We start from the raw sequence: 25,223 nt of genomic DNA, 5'->3' as shown, positions 1-25,223 counted from the left end.
ATCCTACCCTTGAAATCGCGTTTTTGATATTAACACATGATGACAAGATTTGCTGTCCTCTCTCATAACTGCAAGGAATATTGCCTCCTTCAACTGAGTATTTCACCATCCCTTCTAATCTGCTGACCACAGGCACTGTTCCAAAGGAAGGGGTCTTAGGTTGTGCTTGCATTATACAAGGAAGCCTATAATTCTGTTGTATTGAGACACTGAAGTCGGCTGTCACTCAACATTTGGCTATTCATTGCTCTTGTGATATTTCCTTCTTTGTACAGATTTTTTAATAAACACAAAGCCTTACTTTGACTTCTGAATCTGTGGTCTTACTTTCCACAATATCTGTAGTAAATTGCAAAAATCCACCCCACCCTCCATGCATTCCCCTTTGCAATATGTGTTTGCTGCATTTTCCCACTGAGACATGGAGTCTATTTCTCTACCCCTTGAATCAGGGCTGGCCTTGTGACATGATTAACAGAATGCAACAGAAGTCTCACTGTGGAAGTTCTGAGCCTAGACCTCAGAAACCTTGTTAACTCCCACCCTCTTCCCTCCTCACTGCAGGATGACCAACCGTCCTGATCCTCCGGAAGTTTCCCATGCTATGGGACTTTCATTGCTAAAACCAAGATAGTCCCAGGCAAAGCAGTATGGCTGGCCATTCTACTTGCTGCCCTGAAGCTATCATCATCCTTGAGGGTGAGATGTTTTGAGGAGAGAATGGCTCAGTCAACATCCAGCACGACCAGCATTTGGTTTTTCCAGCCCTAGTCTAGTTGATAGCAGCCATGTGAGTTAATTCAGACAAGACCAGCAAAACCACCCAGCCGAACTTATCCCACATTTCTGTCCTGCAGAATTGTGAGCAAATGCAATGGTGGTTGTTTTAAGCCACGTAGTTTTGGTTTGTTAAGCAGCAACAGATAACTGACATGATATTGTAGCCCCTTAACTAGACGGCCTTATACTAAAAGCCTAAGGCCTCTCTATCACAGTAGGAATCATAGATGACTTGACCACTCCTTCTGCTCTGTCCATGGATACTTCTCATCCCATATAAGAAAGCTTTGTCTCACTTTCTTACCGAACAAAGGGATAACTAGTACACTAACTTCTGGGTTGTACTTTATTGAAGGTTCTTCAGCATCAACTATTTCACCATCTGAGCATGCATGTTTTCCACAAATATTTTTTGTGCATCTATATCTGTGTCAGGCATGTCCTTGGCATTGAGGATACAGTCGTGAGCAAGACATTTCCCTGCCCTCAAGTGGAAGAGACAGATGCCAAAACAATAGTTCTGTAAATAGAACATCAGGTAATAATAAATGCCATGAGGAAACAAAAAGCTCAATATGCAAGTAGGTAAAGGAGAAGGGTCTTTTCAAACAACAGTGATAAAAATGAACAAGGAAGAATTTACCAAGGAAGAAAAGCTATAGCCATTGTCCAGTTTAGGAGATGCCAGGGAGCTGTTCTTTCAGCACCTCTCCCTTCGTAGAGCATTTACTGTGATGTGGGATATTCCTCTGGCAGAGTAAGGAGACAAAGATGAATAAACCATGGATCCTTTCCCCCAAGGGAATTATACCTGGAAGCATCACAAAAATGCACAACACCACAGCACATTAATTTTTCTTGTGCCACCAGAGAGCAGGTATCTGTTTCCTCACCAGTGCTCTTCCACCTCACCTGGTCACCTTTGCACTCTCCAGGAAATTCTGATTTCTTTTAGTTTCTTAAATGTTTGTGTCCTTCCTGCCTTAGGACCTTTGCTCATCCCTCAGCCTAGAATGCTCCTCTCTCCTCCATCCATTTACTTTAGCTTTCACTAATATGCCATGTTTTGAGGGAATTGTAACACAGCTTGCTCAGACTGTCAGTGTATCCGTTAACTATAAACAATAATGCTGCAAAACAAAGAACCACAACAGTCTTAGCAGCTTACATCAATGAGCATTTATTGAACTCACGGTGGTGCAGGTTAGCTAGAGGTTAGCTGACCTGGGTTGGGATCAGCTGTGCAGCTCTGCTGATCTCAGGAGGGCTCTCTCATTCATTGCTTTACAGCACATCCACCCCTTTATTGGCCAACACATGTACATTTCTGTAGCAGGGACTGACCCACCCATGTCATATCACATCTTCTCCTCCCTTTGCCCAATTACAGACTTCCTGAAAGTCCCCCAGCATAAGGATCATGCTCATCACATCTCCCATATCACTCAAAGCATATCCTGTGGTTCCTTGAATGGTGTTTAAATTATCATGTGCTAGAAAAATGAGTGGTTTGATGCTATGTACTTAGTATTCAGGAGATTTCATTCATGAAGTGTTTTGAAAACTCAGTGCTTGAGCATTGTTGATGATTTTCCTCATATTCCTCACAGATGCATGGGGGAAAAATTGAGCCTTCCAAAGATGAGTTTACTTCGCCTGTAATAGGGCTGCCCCCAAAGTTGTCCATGCACATGAGTATTGGAGTTGGAGATGTGACAGCAATGATCCCACCATGTTTTGATGGGATTTCAAGGCACCATTAACAGGCAGCTCCGTGGACCCTGATTCACTTCCTACAGGTTCTTGGGTGGGCTTGAAATATTGTGAGTGTTTCTCACTAGTCTTTAAGGTTCATGGGTCAGCTAATGTAGGCTCTGTTTACCTAGAGTGGCTTCCCTAGGGTGCCTCTCTCCACCTGCCTCTCAACCTCCTCATGGGATGTGTATTTTCAAGATGATGGAGAGGCACAAGAGGGCAAATGGGAACACACTAAGACTTGTCAAGACCTACACTTGTAATTGGATCACTGTCATCTCTGTTTCATCTCACTGACCGAAACAAGTCACATAGTCATGCCAAAAGTCAACGGGATATGGAAACACACCCTGCTGTTATGGGAGAAACTTCCAAAGCCACAGGACAAAGTCACATGTAGTGTCTCCTTGAACCGGAACCAGTGTTGCAATCTGCCATAATCACCTTCCTTCTCACAGCCTTTCCAGGCACCCTCTCAACTCCTTCCCAGGGTTCACCACACTTAAAATGTTATGATGCATGCATTTATGTGTTTGATATTTTACTCTCCTACCACAATAAACCCCACAAGTGCAAAGAGCACGTCAGGATTGTTCATTTCTGAGTCTACATAGTGCCTAATGCGGTGCTTGGCACATGGTAGGTACTCAGTAAGTATTTGTTGATTGAATGAATGTGAGTGGCAGAAACAATAGTGGAAAGTGTTCACAGGAGGGAGAAATAATTTCTGAATGAATTGAGCAAGGCAAGCTTCTTGAAGCAAGGGGCTGTGAGTTAAGAATTAAATGCATTTCTCTGGGGCGCCTGGGTGGCTCAGTCGGCTAAGCATCCGACTTCGGCTCAGGTCATGATCTCATGGTTCATGGGTTTGAGCCCCACATTGGGTTCTGTGCTGACAGTTAGCTCAGAGCCTGGAGCCTGTTTCAGATTCTGTGTCTCCCTCTCTCTCTGACCCTCCCATGCTCACACTGTCTCTCTCTCTCTCAGAAATAAATTATAAAAAAAATTTTTTTAAAAAGAAGTAAATGCATTTCTCTCTCGTACAATTCTGTTCCCTCTGACTGATTCTAAAACAGTGATTGGACTTCAAATGTATTCATTCCAAACAGCAGAGGGTTGGATATACCACCCCTCCCCTCCGGATTTGTGCATGGTGGTGAGGTCTTTCGGAGGGCTCAGAGACTTAGCTGAGAATGCCCTGGACTGGAGCCACAAAACTCTGGGTTCAAGCACTAGGCTTCCCATTCACACTGTCTCCGTTTGCCCCTTTGCCTTTAGCATCTCAATCCTGCAGTCCTTCCTCCTCATGGTGAGAAAACTAATTTTGTTAAAACTTCTGTATCAAAAGGCCTCTGATGGCCCATGGCATCCTCAGAGTCAGTCCCATTTATTTTTTTTTTAATGTTTTTATTTATTTTTGAGAGAAAGAGACAGAATGCAAGCGGAGGAGGGGCAGAGAGAGGAAGACACAGAATCTGAAGCAGGCTTCAAGCTCTGAGCTGTCAGCACAGAGCCCGATGCGGGGCTCGAACATACAAATGGTGAGATCATGACCTGAGCTGAAGTCAAATGCTCAACCGACTGAACAATCCAGGTGCCTGAAGTCAAACCTATTTCTTGACTTGTGTCCTATCTGTTACCACCTAAGCTCTAGCAGTACTGTATTATCTTTGATTTCTAGAAAACACCAAGCCAATTTCCTGCCTGGGACTTGATTCACACAGTCTCCTCCACCTGGAACGTCCTGTCCTACTTTCCCCCACAATCCTCCTGCTCCCTCCAAACCCCCCCTAACTTGGCACACCCCTCACTGCCTTCCATTTATTACATCCTCTAGAAAGTTTTTGCTGACATGTCCATAAAACTGATCTCTCCCTCCTTCATTTCTGCCTCTCAGACTTCTCTTATAGCACATGAACTACTATTTGAGGGTGCTTGTATGACATAGTGGTTAAGAGTGTGGATTTCAAACCCCTACTATGTCACTTGCTTGTAGTAGATGATAGCCCCTCCTTTACAAAGTGTGAATTGAATAGGATAAAAGCACTTGGAATATTGCTGGCACAGAGGTCCTTCAATGTTAGCCGTTGTTTTATCTTCATCATCTCTTCTCACCGTGCTTCCTCCCTTGCCCGGGCTGCTAGGAAGCTCTGAGAAAGTTATGGTAATAGTAAAAACATCTCTGATTACCTCCTTTGGAGAACTTTTTGTCCAGTTATGGAAGAGAGACATTAAACCAATAATTGCACAACTAAGCAGTGATCCCCAGCATTGTTGGACACTGTGAATAAGGTATGCAAGCATGTCACTTGGAGAAATTGAACTGCTTGAGGGGTAGTGTCATAGGCATAATAATGACCTCCCAAAGATGTCTGCCACCTAATCCCCAGAACCTGTGAATATGTCACCTTATGTGACAAAAGAGGCTACAGAGATGTGATTAAATTAAGGATTTTGAGATAGAGAGTATTCTGGACTAGCCAACTGGGCCCAACAGAATCGCAAGAGTCCTGATAAGTAAGGGAGGGAGCAGGAGAGTCAGAGTGAGACCTGACTATGCATTGCTGGCTTTGAGGATGGAAGAAGTGGACATGGGGCAAGGAATGTGGATAACCTCTAGAAGTTGGAGAAGGCAAAGAAGAGGATCCTCCCCCTGAGCTTCCAGAAGGAACAGCCTGATTTTAGCCTCATAAGGTCTATTTTGGACTTCTGACCTCCAGAACTGTCAGATAATAAATTTGTGTTGTTTTAAGCCACCAAGTTTGTGGTCATTTATTATAGCAGTCCTAAGAAACTGATACAAGTCATCAGCTTAACCCATTTTTAGAATAAAGGAAAGAAGGGAGGGAGGAAAGGAGGAGACAAAGCTAGTTAAAGGAGACTATCTCTAGGGTCTTTTGCCCCCCTAGCAGCCTCTGATGCTATCACTCGCACCGCTTTACTGCAAGTCACCTTTAGCCTTCATTTTAAAACACTCAAAACCAAACACACGGCTGGCCCCAGAGCTCTTGCAAACATATGGAATGGAGATCCCCATGGACATATTGGAAACATTTTAAATGTAAATTAATATTTTAATATGAGCCTGGCTCTAGTACAATAATCCTCTGTGCTGCCTGGCAGACCACAGGGAAGCTGTGATTGGTTTGGTGGGAATGCCCAGTCATCTCTGTACATAGAAGCGGCACATCTAGGTCCTGCACTGCCTGGTGGTCATTCGAACAGGGCGGAGCCAGGCTGTACTTTGTTGCTGGGCAGGCCAGCGAAAGAGGAGGTAAAGCCCAAATACAGAGATGGCTGCTGTGTGAACAGAATGTCCTGGAAAAAGGCCCACCCTAATGAGGCTTGCTTAATCTTGTTTTAAAATTTCCTCTCCCAATTCTCTTGCTCTCTACATCAGCAAAAGTTGCTCTCTGGATGAAAACCTCTCCCTGCTTCTTTGCTGCAATTCCTCTCCCAGAATGCACTGCCGCAAACAGGGAAGTCGGAGTGGTGATTTCTCTGTCTCCATCCTGTATCTGCTTTCGAATGGCTTCTTCAGAGAGGCTGTCCCCGACCTGTGTGAGCTGGCCCAGTCATTCTGCCGTATTCCGGATTTGTCACTGTTGGAATAGTTCTGTTTATTGATTTGTATGTGATCTATCTCTTTCTTGCTCTTTCTCCCCACCCAACCAGAATGCTAGCCCTTGAAAACGGTGACCTCATCCCTCTTGAATGCTGCTGGGTCCCCACTGCCTTCTTCAGTCTTGCCCCTACCCAGTGGTCACATTCCTATTTCTCAACCACCAAGTTACAGACTGAACTGTATCCCCACAAAAACTCATATGTTGAAGTCCTAACCCCCAGGGCTTTAGATTGGAACTATGTTGGGGGAGAGGGTCTTAAAGAGGTAATTAAATTAACATAATGTCACTTGGGTGGGCATTAATCCAGTGTAATTGATGTCCTCATGGGAAGAGGAAATTTAGACCCCTTCATGGACAGTGGGAAGACCATCTACCAGCCAAGGAGAAAGGCTGGGAACAGATCCCTCCCTCACGACCTCAGAAGGGCTCTACCAACACCCTCATCTCAAAGTTCCAGCCTCTAGAACTGGGAGGAAACAGACTGCTATTGTCTAAGCTGCCCAGTCTGTGGTGCTTTGTTACAGCAGCCATATAAACCCATACAGACCTCCACGGGGAGAACCAGGGGCCTGCAAGAAACCTCTGGATGAGTGCCTGTGATGGGTTCCTCTTTATCATTTAAGTGCTACCAGCAAGTGCACCACACACTCAAATTGGATAATTTTGGGTGAGTTTAATAAAAGGACCATTTGCAGAGGTGTGGGGAGAGTGTGGGGCAGCATGAGGGAGAGCACAGGATGCTGGGTCAGGCAACCGTGGGGATCTGTTACTACCTCTGGGCTGCCAGGGATGGGGGCAGGGAACCATCAGTAGGAACCTGAACAGAGAGAACATTCTGTGGAAGCAGAGTTGCCTGAATAGAAACTCTGGCCTTTGGGGACCAGCCCAGCTGGCTGGGAAGCTACAGGGAGGGGGGTCATGGAAATGAACAACCCTACCTTACTCTCTTCCCTACCTTGCCAATCGAGGCTCAAAAATGGCAGAAGTCATGGATATGGCCCTTGTGGTCCAGCCTTCTGGGGGCACAGAACAGTGGAGAGTAGATCTGGAGGGCCAAACGGAAGTTTCCAGCGAAACACCCTCTTTCCTCATTGCTGTCTAAATATTTCTCTTCTGCTTGCTAACTCCTGCAGAGAAATGAAACAAATGCACATTCATCTTCAGCTCTTGTAATCTGGGAATACCGTTCCTAAACAACATTCTCAATACTGAATTTCATCAGAGAGCCCCAAATGAGTCTGTGCATTGAGTTTTATCTCTGCTTCACTGACAGTGTTCTGAGGAGGGCAGCATGGTTTACTGAGCACCTATGAAGTATCAGACAGTTAACCACCTTAATCCTTACAAGAATTACAAGGTCAGAGTATTGTCTCAGCTTTCAGATGAGAAAATGAGGGTCAGAGAAGGAAGCTTACCAAGGTCCCATGGCCAGCAAGTTGGCAGAACTAACAGACTTGAACCCTAGGATGCCTCACTTCAGTGTCTGTTTCCTTATCACCCTACCAGATGCTTTCCAAAGACACAAAATGGCTCCAAAAAGAGCTAACAGGTGAAATAAGACACTCAGAGTAACAATAATTCCAGACACATATTGAGTATTTACCATCTGCCTGGACACTCTGATTCATGGGAAACATCACATCAAATCCTCGAAACTACCCTAATCAGCTCTGTGCTCTTGTTATCTCCATTTTGAAGATAGACCTTGAGTCTTCCAGGAGTTAAATGACTTGTTCCAGGTAAGTTATGTGCTCATAATCCAAACCCCAGGCTGCCTGACTCTGGAGGCCAAATCTTTGAGAGAATTACAGTTTCAAAGAATCAATTAAGATGAGCAAGAATTTAGGAGATGGGTGGAGATAGGAGACCTCCCACCCCTGCAGCCCATCCATGGAAACCAACGCAATCAGCACCGATTACCCTCCAGTGAAGGATAATGTCATTGTTTTGCACCATTAAGAGTGGGAGGAGCAAACACAGCAGAGATCGATCAGGGAACCTTTCAGAAAGAACCTGCTTCCTCAGTGTTCAAAGAGACTAACTCTAACTCGGGTTTCTCATCCTCCACACTACTGACATTTTGGTGGGATCATTTTTTGTTGTGGAAGGATGTCCCGCACGCTGCAGAATGTTAAACAGCATCCCTGGTCTCTCCCCTCTAGATGACGGTGGTTGCCCACTTGCCCAGTGTGACAACCAAAAACGTCTCCAGCCCTTTCAGATACCACCTGGGGGAGAAAACCACTCCCTCCTCCATTGGAGAATCACTGCTCTAGCTTGAAATGAAGGTCAAGAGTAGCAGAGAGACTTAAGTAGAAACACTTCACCTGGAATACCCAGAAGTAAAACCTCTAAACAGAATGGCTGACCTCCAGGAACAAGGCAGAACCCAGGACAAGGAAAGGCACCAAGAAGACCATTGCGGTTTGATGGAAGGGGTGAAGCTCAGGCTTTGGCATTAGACAGGCAGTGTGTCGCTTATTACTATGCAATAGTGGACAAACTGCTTTGCCTTGCAGAGTTCTGATCTCCCAGGCTATGAAACGCACATAAAAATACCTACCACACAGGGCTGTTTCAGGGATCAGATGATGCATCTAGTGGTCCTCGCGTGATCAGAGTTCATGAAGTTAGTTTCCTCTTTTCTCTCGTTTCTACAACCAGCAAAGCCAAGATCTGGGCCATGTGACTGCTATCTAATTTCCTGCATATATCTCACTCTGATGAAGTCCTTTCTCACCCTCCAAACAGCTGGCCAAGGATGAGTCACCACAGATTTTCCATATCTCAGAAAATCAAGGGGGAGGGGTATTCCAGAAAAAAACAGCCTGTGCACAGAGGGGAGGGCATGGAGAAATGACAAACTACAGACTATGCAGGAATGGCAAGTTGTCTGGGGGGCTCTAAAGCCTGCATGGTGCAATATCCCAACAGCTGAGGCTGAAAGATACTGGAACCAGATTTTGAATGGCCAGGTTCTTACGATTGGTCTTCCAAACTCCTACTCATCCTTCAAGACCTGTCCCAAAGAAGGACAAATAGATCCAATTATATGTGGGTCTGAAGCGTTCAGAATGGAATAATCCCAAGAGCTGGGGCTAACAGGGAGTTTGAGACCAGATTTTGAAAGGTTAGGGTCTTGTTCTCTTTACTTGGCAAACTATTGCCCCATTGTCTTCGATCTCAAATGTCGAAATGTCATCTTCTTTGTGATACCAACCCAACTCCCCCAGGTAATCCACATGCTCTCTCCTTACTGTTCTGGGCTCCCACCACACTTCTAACAATATATATGCAGTACTCTAAAAGGCTGTTTTTGTGTCTGGCTCGTCTACCAGATAGTACACACAATGGTGGGAAGGGACCATATGTTATACATCTTCATGTTCCACATGCATAGCACAGAGCCTACATGAGAGATATTGTCAGTGGCCTACCGACATCCATCCTTCCCATCTTCCTTTCTAACAAAGTCCCAACCAGGCAACATGCTTAATTAAAAATAGTCACTTCCCCAGGCTCCCGTGAAGCTCAGGTGCCGTATGACCTGGCTAGGACAAATGGGGTGCAAGTTGAGTTCTATAGTGTGGGCTTCTAGAAAAGCCATGGCTTTTCTGATAAATGGTTAGACCCATTTGGCTCTTTGCCTTTAGTCCCTCATACCTGCACACTCTCTTCTCATTTTCTTGCCTATAACCTTGAACCCTACCCCTCAAGGTAGGGCAGTCATCTTGTGACCATGAGGATGAAAAATCACACTGGGGATAGCTGAGCAGGCATCTGGAAGAATCCTGAGTCCTTAAGGGCTTCCTTGAGTAGCTGTGAGCTCCTGGGATTTTCGTCTTCTGAACTGGTTGTAAGATATAAAAATCAAACTCCAGTGTGATGACTCTATTGGACAGGCTTCTGCCACATGCTACATGCAATCCTAGATGCTATAACTGGGTGCTTAAGCAATGCTTAGTGAATTTTGATGATCCAATTGAATGGCTAGATAGCTACCTGCTCAGCTCAGGCCATTTAGCCTCCACTGGGCCAATGAACATGCATAAGGAATATATAACTGTGATGGAATCTTTCAGATTTTTTTTTATTGGGTTAAAAATTCTCAGGGGTTCCCAGCATCCTTAATATGGCAAGGACCCCAGAGCTTTTTCATTCTGGGACACCATCTTTCTTTTAAGTGTTTGTTTGTTTGTTTGTTTGTTTGTTTGTTTGTTTGTTTAAAGACCATGAGCAGGGGAGAGGAAGAGAAAGATGGAGAGAAAGAGAGAGAGAGAGAGAGAGAGAGAGAGAGAGAGAATCGCAGGCAGTCTCCACACTCAACACATAGCCTGATGCTGGGCTCAATCTCACAACTGTGACACCATGACCTGAGCTGAAGTCAAGAGTCAGATGCTTAACTGACTGAGCCACCCAGGCGCAGCAGAGCACCGCCTTTCTTAAAAGAAACTAATTTTGGGGGCACCTGGGTGGCTCAGTCAGTTAAGCAGCTGATCTTGGCTCAGGTGATGAGCCCACAGTTCGTGAATTCAGCTCCACATCGGGCTTTTTGCTGACAGCTCAGAGCCTGGAGCCTGCTTCAGATTCTGTGTATCCCTCTCTCTCTGCCCCTTCCCTGCTCAAGCTCTGTCTCTTTCTCTCTCAAAAATAAATAAACATTTTTTTTAAAAGGCTAATTTTCCCAACTAGTTGATGTAAAGGTAAGATTGTAGCATGGGTATAAATATTGACTTTGGGATCATTTAGACCATTCATCTTTTCTTTCAACACTTATCAGGTGGCAGTAGGCACTATGCTGAGAACTGGAGATGTGGGGGTGTGAGCAAAAATAGCCCCCCTCAAGAAGCTTACAGTCTAGTGGGAGAGACAAAGCCTCCTTGAACAACAGCACTGATGAATACTTAATTATAAAGGGAGGTAAGTAACTACAGACAGAGAAGCATACTAAAAAGATCTGTTCTGGCCTATCTTGGTTTCCAGGGAAGGCTCCCAGGAGGAGGTGGAATTTAGGCTAACGTCGGCAGATGACCTGGGTTCAAATCTCCATCTGTCACTTACTAGCTAATGTACCTTGAGCAAATAATTTAACTCTTCTAGGCCTCCATTCCTACAATTGAAATGTAAAACTCATAATGTTTTCCACTTATATTTGTGAGGCTTAAGTGAAAGAACATCCACGGTGTCTGAGTCATAGGAAGCCCTTGTTAGGCAGTTACTCTTAGGATTTGTTTTGGTCCAAGCTCCCATGTGCTTGGGGGTCAGATGCTGGCAATCCCCACCAGTTCAAACTTGTAAGTCCTCTGCTCAGGAAATCACGTGCTGGGAGAGGATAAGAACAAAGGCTCAGGCCAAGAGGAAGGATAATTAAGTCCCCAGGGCTGACCCCAGCAAGGCCTCCATCTCCAATCTCCTCTGACTCTGCCCCGTCCATGGGGGTTCCAGTTACCTCAAGGTTTGGCTGGCTGATGTCAGCCTGATGGGTGGGGGGAGGTCGTGAGAAACATCCCCCACCCTGTGATACCCTAGGGAGACTCAGAGGGGGCTCATAGAGCAAGATCAGCTCCTCCATAGCCATCACTTCCTCTGAACTCCCACCAGAGGGCTGTGGGGCAGGGCCACCCATGGTAGAGAAACTCAGGTAAGTCTGCTTCCCTCCTTTGAGCCTCAACTCCCTCATCTGCAAATAGGTAATTAGATGAAATTGTGCTTCTCACACTACGCTGCATGTTAGGATCATCTGGGAGAGATTTTTTAGAAACCCAGAACCCAGATGGGCTCCCAACCCACTCAGAATCTCTGGGTGGGACCCAGGCACCAGCATTTTCCAGACTCTCCAGGTGATTCCAGTGTGAAAGCAGAGTTGAGACCTGGGCTACACTGATCCTAAGGGTTCTTCCAGCTCCGAGGTCGGATGCTACTTCCAGCTCTGTGGCCTCAGAGACGGGACGGAAAGCCTCTGTGCCTCCGTTTCCTCACAAGTAAGGAAAGGGCAGTAACAACTTACCCTTCATGAAGGTGTCATGAGGATTAAAAAGATTCATTTCTATAAGGTGCTGATAATGGTGATGGGCACCACAGAAAGTCTCCAACGTGGAGTTGGGGGATGTTCTTATTGTGACCATGAAGAAGGAAGAGGAAGAGGAAGGGAGAGGGACTCTGTGTCAGCCTCCTACCTCTGTCCCTTCTCCCCACCGTACCCATGACTCCTGCAACCATGAAAGGAGGGCACATTCAACTCTCACGTCCTTAGGAGCCCAGGAGGCAGGGGCATGGCATTTGAGAATCCCCCCTGGAAGAAGAAAGGATGGCTGAGTACAGCCCCTCTGCGGGAGCCTGGTGTCGCACTGCCCAGCGTCTCCAGACAACTGCTAGAAGGAATCGTAGACATTACCTAGTCCTAACTTATTTAATCAGTAAAGACTCTGAGGCACAGAGAGGTTAAGTAATTCATCCAAGGTCACGCAGACTTGGGCCTAGCCAGGCCTCAAATCCAGGTTTGGTTTTGTGTTTTATTAACTTCGGTCTAGAAGTCATTCAAAAGAAAATAATAGCGCGCTGCAGCCTTCTCTCAGAGGACAAAATCCATCAGCATTAATCAGCCTTTTTTGCTTTGGCAGGGAAACCTTATCTCTTCCTTCTAAGCAGACACTGTTCCTACAGCTGAAAGAGCAATCGTGATAATTAATAATAATATTTTGCACTTGGAATTTTCCCCTGGCAGCAGCTGCTCGGCGAGCATCCACTCATTCAGCCACACGGTATCAGCCAATCAATCAGTCCACAGGAGCCCATGGCGTATCTGCTGCCAGCCTCTTGGCCTGTGCTGGGTGTTTGGAGGGGCCCAGCAGCATAAGAAACAGTTCCAGCACTCAAAGAGTGGGGCGGGGGGCGGGGGAGGAAAAATAAACCCAACAAGAGGCTGTCACTGACAGAGGCATCAGGCGTTTGCAACATCAGCTTCTGCGGCATGGTAATAAAAGTCAGATACCATTACAGGAGCTTCTGTTTGATTTACCATCCTGTTTCCTTCATCTGGAACGTTGCCTGAAGTTCATTGGCCAAAGGTAACTAGCATTCATTCCAGAATAATGCGAGAGAGCACCTACTACACAGAGAAGCTTAAATGAGTTAAAGCGTGGAAAAGCTCTTAGAACAAGGCCACACGTGTGAAAGCACCCCATAAATGCTAGCCATGAATGGTGCTGTCTGTATCAGCGAGGGTCGCACTCAGGAAGCAGATGGAAGCCTCAAAAGGTTTGCCAGGAAGAGAATGTAATAAAGAGACTGTTTAGGAGGTGTGGGTGGGTTAAGGGGAGCTATAAAGGATGGTGAAGCACCCAAGGGGGCAGCAATAGCAGAATGCTTTTACTATTCCAGATCTTGAGGGACAAGAAAAGAGGCCATGGAAGAGAGAGTTCCACAGTGGCTGTGGCACAGAGAAAAGCAGCAACAGCTGGTGTGAGTGAGACCCACCACAGCCAGGCAGGAGAGAGTGGAGAGAATAGAGGCCCCATTTCTCTTTCTTCTTGCCTTCCAATCCCCTCTTGGTACTTCCAACTAGAAGCTAGAAGTTACGGACAGCTGACTGATGGGTGTGAAGTGGTCAGCCTGAGGGGACACAGAACAGGTCAGAGGACAGCAGATAAGAACCCAGCAAGAGGCAGTAGAAGTGGAGGGCAGGGGGAACAAAGATTGACCAAAGGGAAACACAACCAATAATTCAATATGGCGGTGATGTTTTGGCATGACAATGCTTTCATGCCATTGGCCCTAAATCTTTGTTCTAGAATTCAGGCAATGACCTTGAGCCAAAAGCTTTAAAGTTTTGAAAATGTAAGTCCTTTGAAATGGAAAGTTGGGGGAAAATTTACCCCCCAAACTTGGGTTTTAGAGTAGCCCAAGGAAGGATCCTGATAAAGCTCCCCTCATATTTATGTGAGCCTCTCTTGCAGTTCTGATCCCTCTTCTGTGAGAAAGTGGGCCTTCAAGCTGGGCTTTCTTCCCCTTTCCTCAAAACTGTGGAATTTCCTCTGTCTGCAGCTTTGGAGTCAAACAACCTGTCTTTGGCTCTTAGCCAAGACTCAGTGGCCATGTGTCACTCAGCCCCATCTGAACATGGGGATAATCATTGTTCCTTCCTTACAGAGAGGTGTTCTGAGAAATAAATAAATGACATAATACACATAAATCAGTCAGCATAATGTCTGGCACATTGCAGGTGCTCCATAAATATTGGCTCTTATTATAACCCATTGACTACTAGTTCTTTGAGGTCAGAGGTCAGTTTGTTCAATTCTGACCTCAGTATTGAGAATGGTGCCTCATGTGTACCTAGTAATAATCAGTGAATAAAATATGACAATATGCCTATTTTTCCCAGTGAGAAACTTGAGACTCGCAGAAGTTACTTGAGTTGCTAAAGGCCATAGAGTTATTAAGAACCAGAGCCAAGATTAAACCCAGGTGATCTGACTCAAAAGCTGTACCTTCTACACCAGTGTTTCTCAAATTTTACCAAACATCAAGGTCACCTAGGGCTAGTGAAGACTTGCCCCAAGTTTCTGACTCAGCAGATCTGGGATGGGGCCCAAGAATTTGTGTTTGTAACAAGTTTCCGGGTGATGTGGGTGCAAGACTACTCTTTGAGAACCACTGGTCTACACTCTCAGCCTCCCAGTCAGTGTCCATCTCTTCTGTGAACACCACTCTGATTTCTTCATGCTCCTGTGAACAGTCTGCACAATCCAGTTCCAACCCAAACCCATAACCCTATCTCACTTTCCAGATGGGATCCTAGAATGTCATCTGAGTTTCCCCAAGGGACCGGCTGCTGCCAGTGGGTGAGAACCTTGTACCTTCTTGTCCCCACTCCCACATATCATCTTTCCCTGCCTCTCCACCCTCATCCCTTGGGGGTAGTCTTGGTGTCTACCATGCCTGTCTTTGCTCACACAAATATGTACATGTGTAGGTTTTTTCCATTTTTTAAAACAAAAATAACTTTATATTATATAATCTCCCTCTCTCCCTCTCTCTCTCTCTCTCTCTCTCTCTCTCATTTCTTTCAATTTTACTCTCCTGGAAGAAAATTTCTTCCCCTCTCCTGGAGAATCCTACAGAGGCAACACTTCTGGACACCACTCACCACTCTCCATCCCTCACAAGTCTGCCCCACTGAGTGACCTAGCTCATTGGTAAGTGACCTGGGATGAGGAACTTGGCGACAGTAGCCCAGAGCCTTCCTCCCCACTGTCTCCATGGGGACCCAGGTTCTGCTTTGTTCTCGCAGTCCCTTCCACGGCCCAAAGCTGCCCACACCCCAGGAGGGGGGCAAGTCTGCCTATTCTGGGTGTAACATAAGGCAGCCCACTCTCGGGCACGTAAAGCCATGTTCTCCAATAGCAACTTTATCTTTAGTAAAGGCAATGTTTTGGGGCTCCATCTGCCTTTCCCTCATTCTTATTTCTCGTTGGTTCAGAATGTGGGTGGGGAAATAAGGATTTGTTTATTAGCTCCTCTGGACAGGCAGCACTTGCAATCTATCTTGGACCTGAAGACCTGGCTCATTTTAACAGCTGATTCTGTTAGGAAGCTTCTGGTTGTAAACAACAGACGGTGCAACTCAAAGTAGCTTGAACATTAAGGGGGCTGTTATCTCATATGGTGAGAATTCTGTAGACAGATCTCTTCGCCAACCTCCTGATCTTGGGCTCGTTCCCATCCTCAAATCGTAGCCCAGCTCTGGGTCACTTTTTCTGTCATTACACCGCATGTAATGGCAGGAGGGATGGGAGAAGGTAGACCATTGGGTCCCCATGTCTGTTGTGCCATCTCCTGTCTATGCGTCCTTGGGTAAGTGACCTAAACTCTTTAACCCTCAGTCTCATCCTCGATGAAATGAGAGTAACAAGATCTTCCTTCTAAGAGTGCAGTAGGGACGGAACTAAAGCATAGAGTGTGCCTAGCACAGCAAGACTCAATGTCTGGTTATTCCTGCCCCCATTTTATCACTTACAACCTTCTCTGGGGGGAAGAGACTGAGATCAGTACTTAGAAATGCTTCAAGTTATGCCTTAACTTAGCTTTGTGTGTACACATTTACATGTGCTTTCACCCAGGTCCCAGGAACAGGCCCCTCTGGAACAAGTTAGCCATTGTCCTACCTGTTTCCCTTGGGCCAAGGGATCTTCTTGGGTCTAAAAGTGAAGTGCTTAGGTACAAAAAGCATTGTTCTTCCTTGAGGCCATCTGCCAACACACGCACAGCAGATACCTTGTATTCTTTCCCTAGGGTTGCTGGAACAAAGTACCACTTGATGAGCAACTTAAACAATGGAAATGTATTGTCCCACAACTCTGGGGAGAGAAGTCCAAGATCAAGGTGTCCTCAGGGCCATGCTCCCTTGAAGGCATTAGGGAAGGATCTGGTCCAGGCCCCCTTCCCAGTCTGGTGGCTCCCCTCTTTACATGGTCTTCTCTCTGTGCACAGCTTTGTACTTAACTTTCCCTTTTTTCTAAGGACATCATATCATATGAGATTAAAGACCCCCCTCTACTCCAGCATGACTTCATCTTGACCAATTATATCAGAAATGACCCTACTTCTAACTAAAGTCCCATTTTGAGGGGTACCGGGTGGCTCAGTCCATTAAGCTTCCAACTTTGGCTCATGTCATGATCTTGTGGCCATGGGTTTGAGCCCCACATCGGGTTCTGTGCTGACAACTCAGAGCCTGGAACCTGCTACAGATTCTGTATCTCCCTCTCTCTCTCTCTGACCCTCCCCAGTTCTCTCTCTCTTTCTCTCTCAAAAATAAATAAACATTAAAAGTTTTTTTAAAAATAAAATCCCATTCTGAAATGCTCGGGGTTACAACTTCAACATATGAATTTGTTGGGGGGGGGTCACAATTCAACCCATCACTTTCCTTATGCTTCTACAATAACATCCCCCAAACACACCCCCACTCTTCTCTTCCTTTGTATTTTTTCCATGAGATGGGCTCTGAGATGCCCCTTCCCTTAAACCTCTTCAAAACCTTACCCATCTTTGAAAGCCCTACTCAAACCACCTCTTCCATGCAGCCTTCCTTCAACCCTCTGGCCAGAAATAGTCCCTCTTTCCTCTGTCCTCTCATACATTCTCACAGCAGTGCTCTTCCAAGTTGGCCTCACACTTGATTTAGCTGCATGTTCCAATCCCAGATCAGTCACTTTCCAGCTAGGTGATCTAGGACCTTTCAACTCCCATGTGGTCTGGGCCAGAAGCCTCTGTATCACCCAGGGGCCTGTTAGAAATGCAGAATCTTAGCTCCCACCACAGACTTGCTGGATCTGAACAATCTGGAATTGGACAAGATTATCAGCTGTTTTGTACGTACACCAGACTGTGAGAAGCTCTGTTTTAGCACCATAAACTTATTTGAATCTCAGTTCTATCACCTGTAAGATGTGGATATAATGGTACCTGGCTCATAGGGTTTGGGGTAATAACTGAGAAAATGTGTGTCCAGTGCTCAACACAGCACCTAGAGCAGAATCAGCACAAATAATGCTGGTTACAATCATTATTCATATTAGCATAAATTCATAAAAGAGCAAAGATCAAGATTCAACAAAGTAATGCACACAAAGCTCTTAGAATAACCAGGCTAAGTACTCAGTAAATGATAGCTCTTGTTGCTAATCTCTGTGACCCACCCCTGCTTTCCTGCTTGCCCACCTTGAGACAGCGCCTGCTCAAACATTGCTCATCAGTGTTTATTGAGAGGAGTGCAATGGCCAAGTTCACAGGCCCATATGGAGAGGGATCGCTGGGCTTCATCAGTACTAATTGCATTCACTTGCCAAAGCCAAGGCCCTCCTCCCAGGCTGCTGTCACTGAGCCAGCTGCCCCTTGCCCCTGTTCCACTCGAATCCAAGAGATCTGGACACATAAACACAGTGGTTTCATGTCTTCCTTCACCTCCTGCAGGGTCCACAGCAGGGGAAGGGGTAAGAGAAAGAGTGGGGGGAGAGGAGGAGCTGGAATGGTCCCTGAGGGTGAAGTGAGGTTGTAGAATGCAATTTTGGAACATGACACCCTGCGTTTCTGCCAGGAAGGGAAGAGACAGGACCCACTATGTGCTAGGAATGCTCTAGCAGTTTCACATTCCTGATCTTATTGATGAAGAATGAGTAGGAATTTGTCTTCCCATTTTGTAGATGAGAAAACTGAGGCACACAAAGGTTAAGGAACTTAGATGAGGTCATCAGGCTGGTGAGTGGCTGAGCTGAGGGTCTAAGACAGGTCTCTCTGATTCTGGACCCACTGCCCTGATACGGAGGGAGGGGACAGGGAGAGGGGAAGGAAGACACATAACATCTATTTTGCTTCCTGGTGTTGTTCACAGCAGAACAAGGTCTAGCACAGAGAAGAGGGTGGGTTTGAGCCGGGAGAAATCTTGGAGAGGATGACACTCAGCCTTCCCATAACCCCTCCCTCCCACAGGCCGACAAACCGAAGCCTTGTATAAGCAGTGGAAGGAAGCGCATATTTATAGAGCCCTGTGCTAGGTGCCCTCCCAGGGTGTCTCACCTGGTCCCTTCAGCAGCTGCAGGAGGTCACCAGGCCATTCTGTTCTTTATCAGCCATTATGGGAATTAGGCAGAGTATACCTTTTCCAAAAAATCCTATTGCCCCTATTTTACAGATGAGGGAACTGAGGCTAAGAACACAAGGAAACTTACCAAGGCTTCAGAGCCAGTGAATGGCAGAACCAGGATTTAAACCTATCCTGCCTGATCCCAAAGCCAATGCCCTGTTTGAGAGAAGGCATCAGCTCAGAGACACAAGAAGAGCAGCAGATGGAGTCTACCCTCCTCTGCTCCTGAAGACACAGCATGGCTCGTCCGTGGGGGCGTGGGACAAGAGTTTTTCTCCTGGGGCACAGCAGGCACCACCCTTATGGCATCAGGAAGTAGACAGAAGTCCAGGCCAAAAGGCCCTGTTCAGTAGGAGCTTCAGGCGCCCCTTCACCATTGCCCGAGGCAGAATATTCCATGGGGATCTCCAGCCTCTTATGCTGGTGGACCCAGATCCAGCCAGGCCTTCTTCCCATGGCCCCACGCACTCCCACCAGCCAGGTCCATCTACCTGATACCCTTTCTGTAAGCACCACGCCCAAACCCAATTGTCACATCCTTTGACCACCTGTCTTATTATTTACTTAATATTGTTCTTTAAAGTGATTAACTTTTAACTTGACCTCCTCCTGAAAAATAATATCCACAAAATTGCAGTCATGGGATGCTCATTATTCATGTTGATGCTCATAGAAAGAAACACTCAGTGTTAAAATAGAATGTGCTTATCTGTGTACCCATTGAAATGATCTAATGCTCCACCAGTGATAGATGTATCGAGAAAACTCTGGATGTGTGTCTGGAAAGCCCTGGTATGCACTTAGTCAATCCCTCCAACAACCTGTATGTGGTAAGGTTATCATTTCTCTCAATTTGACAGATGAGGACATTGACCCAAGGCCACACAGCCAGCCAACAGAGGAACCTGGGACCCCTTATTACTGATACCCCATCTCTACACTTCCTGAAAAACAGTCACCCAATTTCCTATTAGCCAGTCCTTCCTTGAGTCCCCAGCAGTGACTTTGCACCCATGGCTCTGCCAGAGTAACCATCAGGAGGGCTAACAGTGGCTCTCTCTTTACTCAAAGCTCTGTTTCCTGGCAGCATTTGATGCTGTCGTGTGTGGTCCAGGAACTTTTCCCTACCCCCATCGCAGTGGCCTCTGGGGCAATCCAGAACAGATAGAAAAGAAATTCAGAGCAAGCTTTGGAATCCATCTTACCCTCATGTAATCAAGGTATTGCAAGGGACCTCCCCGCCAGGGTCAACCTCCTGCTCCCCAAAGGACAGTGGACCCTCCTTCCTATGACTCCCATTTTTGAGCCAAAGTTCCTTTATGCCACCATGTCAGATGTCTGCAGCCAAGACCGATGTTAGGGATCTCTGACTGCGTGGAGCAGAAATCCACATAGGCTCGCTTAAGCAAAGAAGAAATGTATTGGAAAGATTTGGGAAAGCTTACAGATCAAAGGAAGCACTGAAACAAAACAGACCAACCAGATCTCAAGAAGAACAAGAGAGCAGGAATCTGGGCAGCAGAAACTATAACATAATCCCAGCGAGGGCTTTTGTGGGTGAGTCATATCCACCCCGACACTGTCTCCATGTGACTTCCCTAGAGACTTGAGTTCCGGGAGCATCCTGTTCTCTGTTCACCTCTTGGCTGGGGGATGGGCAGGACACCTTGACTGACAACCCCACAGATCCTGCCCATGGTAAAGGAGGGGGATGCTCACAAAAGCAGCATCAGAGCTCTATAATCCTGAAAAGGAGGAAGGGGGCTGGGTGGGCAAAACCTAGGTATCCAATATCATCTGCCACGTGGCCTTTAGAAGATGCTGAGGGCCCATCATTTTCACACTTCAGATGATTCTAGGTCCCTATCAGAGCTGTCAAATGAGGAGGGTTCCAGCGTGGATGTTCTCAAATATTCAGCCAGACTAAAGGAAGGGAGAGGGGAAACTCTCTGCAGGGGCTGGGGGGCATCATGGCCTACAAGTCTCTCTGCCTCCAGATAACTGTCAAGCCCCTTGGTGGTGAACAGAGGAGCAGGGTGGATTCTGAAGTTTCCTACTCATTCATCCTTGATGCCTCTGTGATCCTCACTTTCAAAGATGGGCACACAATCCCTCCCTCCTGCGTGCCCTTCTTCAGACTTGGCTTTGCCCCTCCTCCCACCAAGAGACGGAATCTGTTTCTCTTGCACCCTCCAGTCTGAGCTGGCCCTATGCCTTCCTGGATGCGAAGCTGTGTGACTTCCCCATCTATGTCTTCAGAAGGCTGACAGCTTTGGTTTTGTACACAGTACTAGGTGCATAGGAGATGCTACCTGTTATGGATTGAATTGTGTCCCCTCGAAATGTGTATGTTGAAGCCCTACCCTCCATTGTGACTATGTTTGGAGATGGGGTCTTCAAGGAGATAATTAAGGTTAAATCATAAGAGTGGGGTCCTAATTCAATAGGACTGGTGTCCATAAAAAAAAGAGGAAAAGCCATTGAGGACACTGATGGCAGGCAGCCTCACCAGAAACTAACTCTGCCAGTACCTTGATGTTGGACTTCCAGCCTCCAAAACCATGAGGTTTACCTGTGGCATTGTTATGGCAGCCCAAACACACTAATGCACTGCTCATTAGCTGGTGGGATCTCCCAAGAATGAACCCTGGTCCCTCTCTTCATTCTACTCTCTATTCCTTGTGGATCTATTCCCAGGACTGCCACCTATAATTTGACAACTACAGAATTTATCTTGAATCTGCCCACTTCTCTCCAGCCCCATCATCATCACCTTCATTCAAGCCAACCTCATCTCTCACTTAGTACATTAGCCAGCTCTTGCTATGATAATGCTGTGAAACAAACAACCCTCCCCCCCCCAATCTCAGTGGTTTGCTACAACAAAATTGCCTTTCTTTCTTTCTTTTTTACTGTTTATTTATTTTTGAGAGGTGGAGAATGGGGCAAAGAGAGAGAGGGAAACAGAATCTGAAACAGGTTCCAGGCTCTGAGCTGTCAGCACAGATCCTGACGTGGGCTTGAACTCAGGAATGGTGAGATCATGACCTGAGCTAAAGTCAGACACTTAACAAACTAAGCCACCCAAACATATGTTTTTCTCGATGATGAGCTTATGAGTCATTGGGACAATACTTCCTCAAGCCACAGGTCAGGTTCTTGTCTTCTCTATAGGTCTACCCATTCTCCATGGACCAGCAGCTGCACAGGACATGCTCTCATAGCACATGGCAGTTGCATAAAGTATAAGCCAAACCTTGCAAGTCAAAGCCCCTATTTATGTTACACCCACTAATATTCTACTGAAGCAAGTAGTTAAGCCCAAAAATGATGAGGCAGAAAAATAACATTCCTCTCATAGAAGGGAAGCCATACCGAGGGCCAGGTAGGGAGAAAGAATTAAAGGCAAGTAATAGAAACTACCACAGCAGAGCTACTATGATAGCCTCTATAATGGGCATCTCCCCGAAACCTCTGGAAGAGATATCTTTTAAAAGAACATTCTGATTGGGATGCCTGAGTGGCTCAGTGGGTTAAGCATCAACTCTTGATTCCAGCTCAGGTCATGATCTCACAGTTCATGGGATTGAGCCCTGTATCAGGCTCCAAGCTGACAATGCAGTGACTGCTTGGGATTCTCTCCCTCTCTCTCTCTCTGCCCCTCCCCTGTTCACATACTCTCTCTCAAAAATAACAAACGTTTAAAAGACCATTCTGATCCAGCTGTTCCTTTGTTTAAAACCCTTTGATGGCTTCCCATTGCTCCTAGGAAAAAAGTCCGGATTCTTACTGTTGTCCACAAGGTGCTGTGTGATCTGACACCTTCCCACCTCTTACACCATTCACCCTGACTCGCTCTACTCCAGCCACACTGGTCTTCTAACTCCTTGAACTCACCAGGACACTTCTCCACTCTTGACCTTTCCACATCTGTTTCCTGCACCTGGAAGTTCATCCCTGTCTTCCCCCATCTGCCCTCCTGGAAATCTTTCCAGCTCTCCAAGTCTCTGTGGAAGTGCCGTTTCTTCTACCCTGCAACCTTGGATCCCCTCTTAAACATTTTCTAACTTCCTGTGATGGGTTGAGATTCACGTACTGAAGTCCCAACCCCTCTGTACCTCGCTATGTGACTGTATTTGGGGAGAGGGTTGTTAAAGAGGTAACTGAGTTAAGATGAGTTCATTAGGGTGGGTCCTATCCAATGACTGCTGTTCTCATAAGAAGAGCAAATTAGGACAAACACACAGAGGGGAGACCACGGGAGGAGACAGCCATCTGCAAGCCAAGGAGAGCTATCAGAAGACACCACCCCTGTCAGTACCTGAATCTTGGATTTCAGCCTCCAGAACTGTGACAAAGTACATTTCTGTTGTTTAAGCTGCCCAACCTGTGGTACTTTGTTAGGGCAGCCGCAGGAAACGAATACACTTCCGGCACTTTCCTTCCTAGCATGTACCACAATGGTAGTGATGCGTCATTGTATACTTTCTTGTGTGCCCATCTCTCCCACTAGACTGTGAGCTGAGCAGCTGTATAGGGACCGCATTGTCTTCTTATCCCAAGCTCCATTCCCAGTGCCTAGCTTGGTGGCTGGCACACAGTAGGCACTCAAGAACTATTTGCATAAATAAATATACAAATGACCCTCATCTCAGGAGACAAAGCAGGGGGTGGGTGGAAGATGGTGGCGCTGCAGACCCACCCCGTGACTCCCCTGTCCCAGCTCTTCTGGACCTAATGACCCTCCCGACGCAGAACTGCTCAACCAGTGAGACTTGCGATTTGATTTACTCTTGGTGACATCATAGCCATCACCATGGCAACGCCCAGCGATGCCTGTCTGCCCGACAAAGTCACTTCCATCAGGAAAGGGCAAATGGACACCCAGGGTGGGAAGGAGTCATTTGTGAGGCACAGCGTCAGCCCTCACAACCCTGCATGGGCAGCCAGCACCCGGTGGGGCTGTGGCTGGCACCACAGCATCTGTGTCCCCGCGGAGGACAGCCAGGACTGCCTTCCCTGCCATGGGAGAGAGTTCTTTATCTTTGAGACAGGCCAGCCAGCCGGAAGCCAGTGCGTAGGTGGAGGCCAAGTATAGCACAGGCACGTCTGGCTGGTCTACCTGCAGCGTCTGCTGGTAGCCCCTCAAACACCTGGCAAAGCTCGGGCTTCCTGTCTGTACATCACCCTTTCCTTCCTGGCTTCTTACTTTTCCCTCCTGCCCACCGTTCTCCCCACCCCCATTTTCTATTTTTTACTTTTCTTTCTTTTTTGGGGGGAGAGGGTTGCAAAATCTTCTGAGAATCTGCTGTGTGTCAGGCTCTATCTTAGACAGGAGTGTTCGCCAGTGTTCAAAGGGGTCTCTGCCTCATAAATAAAGGAGTGGAGCGCCCATGCTTGCCCTTTTGGAGGTGCTCTGAGGCTGTGGTTTGAGGGTAGGGGGACATCAAAGAGGAGAGATATGTTGCTGGTCTCCCAAGTGAAATCTCAGGATGCCTTTCTTGCGGGAACAAGGTTGTAAATGGTAGTTGAGGGTAGCCGAAATACTACTACTGATCCTCCAAGTATTTAGGGCTCAAATGGGATTTTGAGGGCCAGTCTGGAAATCCAGCCACCACCTTACCTAGGCAAATGGATTCCAGATTCCAAACTTTTAGACACAACCTTCATATAAGCTGAGTGCTCTGTCTGCTGGTCTCCCCAAGACCCTCAGACCTCCTTAATCCCCACAAACAAAGGGGTCAGAAACCCAGAAGACACCGCAATCCTGCCTAGCGCTTACCCCTGGGGTAGGGCTGCCGGGCTACAAAACAATTTAGTACATAACAGTTAATGCAGGCTTACGTCGGGGGCGAGGGAGTCCCAGGGTCCCACCCAGCACTCCACTGTCTAGCTGTCTGATTTTGGGTAAGGTGCCCCTCCTCAATGAAACTCAATGTTTTCAGCTGGAAAATGGGGATAATACCCCCTGCATTCCGGGATCGTTGTGGGGAGTGGTATACAGAGTATGTATACAGTGGTATACAGAGTGGTATGCAGAATACACGCCAGATGTTATAGAATCTTCTTGAGGAAGGGAGAGCCCGCCTTCTAGACTTCCTGCCTGGCCAAAGTGTCGATGAGAAGGACAAGATGTTGAGAGACGCCTCCTGAGCTGTTGCTGACAGAGGAGCCGTGACAATCTGCCTCTAGAAAGATCTCAGCAAGCTGTCTGGGCCGGGGGAAATCCAACTGTCATGACACTGCCCAGACTCTGCAAGATGTTTACTAATTGTTGGTGCTCGTGAGGGACAAGCACCAGCTGAGCTCAGTTTTTTCCCCCACAGATCTGCAGCCTCTGGCCCAGCCCTTACTGGAGGTGGAGAAAAGAAGGACTTTCTGGACCTGTTTTCAGACTGTCACCTTTGACAAGTCCC

The 25,223-nt window shown here is 46.8% G+C and overlaps 1 long non-coding RNA gene across 2 annotated transcripts; it reads right to left on the bottom strand.

The window, feature by feature from the left end:
• Positions 1-5,588: 5,588 nt before the first annotated feature.
• Positions 5,589-23,549, bottom strand: LOC144241247 (uncharacterized). Of its 2 annotated transcripts, none has more exons than XR_013337994.1 (3): positions 23,129-23,549; positions 7,117-7,288; positions 5,589-6,137 (listed from the first exon to the last, which is right to left on the bottom strand). It is a non-coding gene; the product is annotated as an uncharacterized LOC144241247 (long non-coding RNA). The 2 variants fall into 2 exon arrangements; XR_013337995.1 differs by lacking the exon at positions 23,129-23,549 and adding an exon at positions 8,725-8,813.
• Between the last annotated feature and the right edge of the window lie 1,674 nt (positions 23,550-25,223).

This window comes from Crocuta crocuta, unplaced genomic scaffold (genome assembly GCF_008692635.1).
Source record: "Crocuta crocuta isolate KB4526 unplaced genomic scaffold, BGI_CrCroc_1.0 scaffold127, whole genome shotgun sequence".
Classification (NCBI taxonomy): Eukaryota; Metazoa; Chordata; class Mammalia; order Carnivora; family Hyaenidae; genus Crocuta; species Crocuta crocuta.
This window is presented reverse-complemented; position numbering and strand designations above follow the sequence as displayed.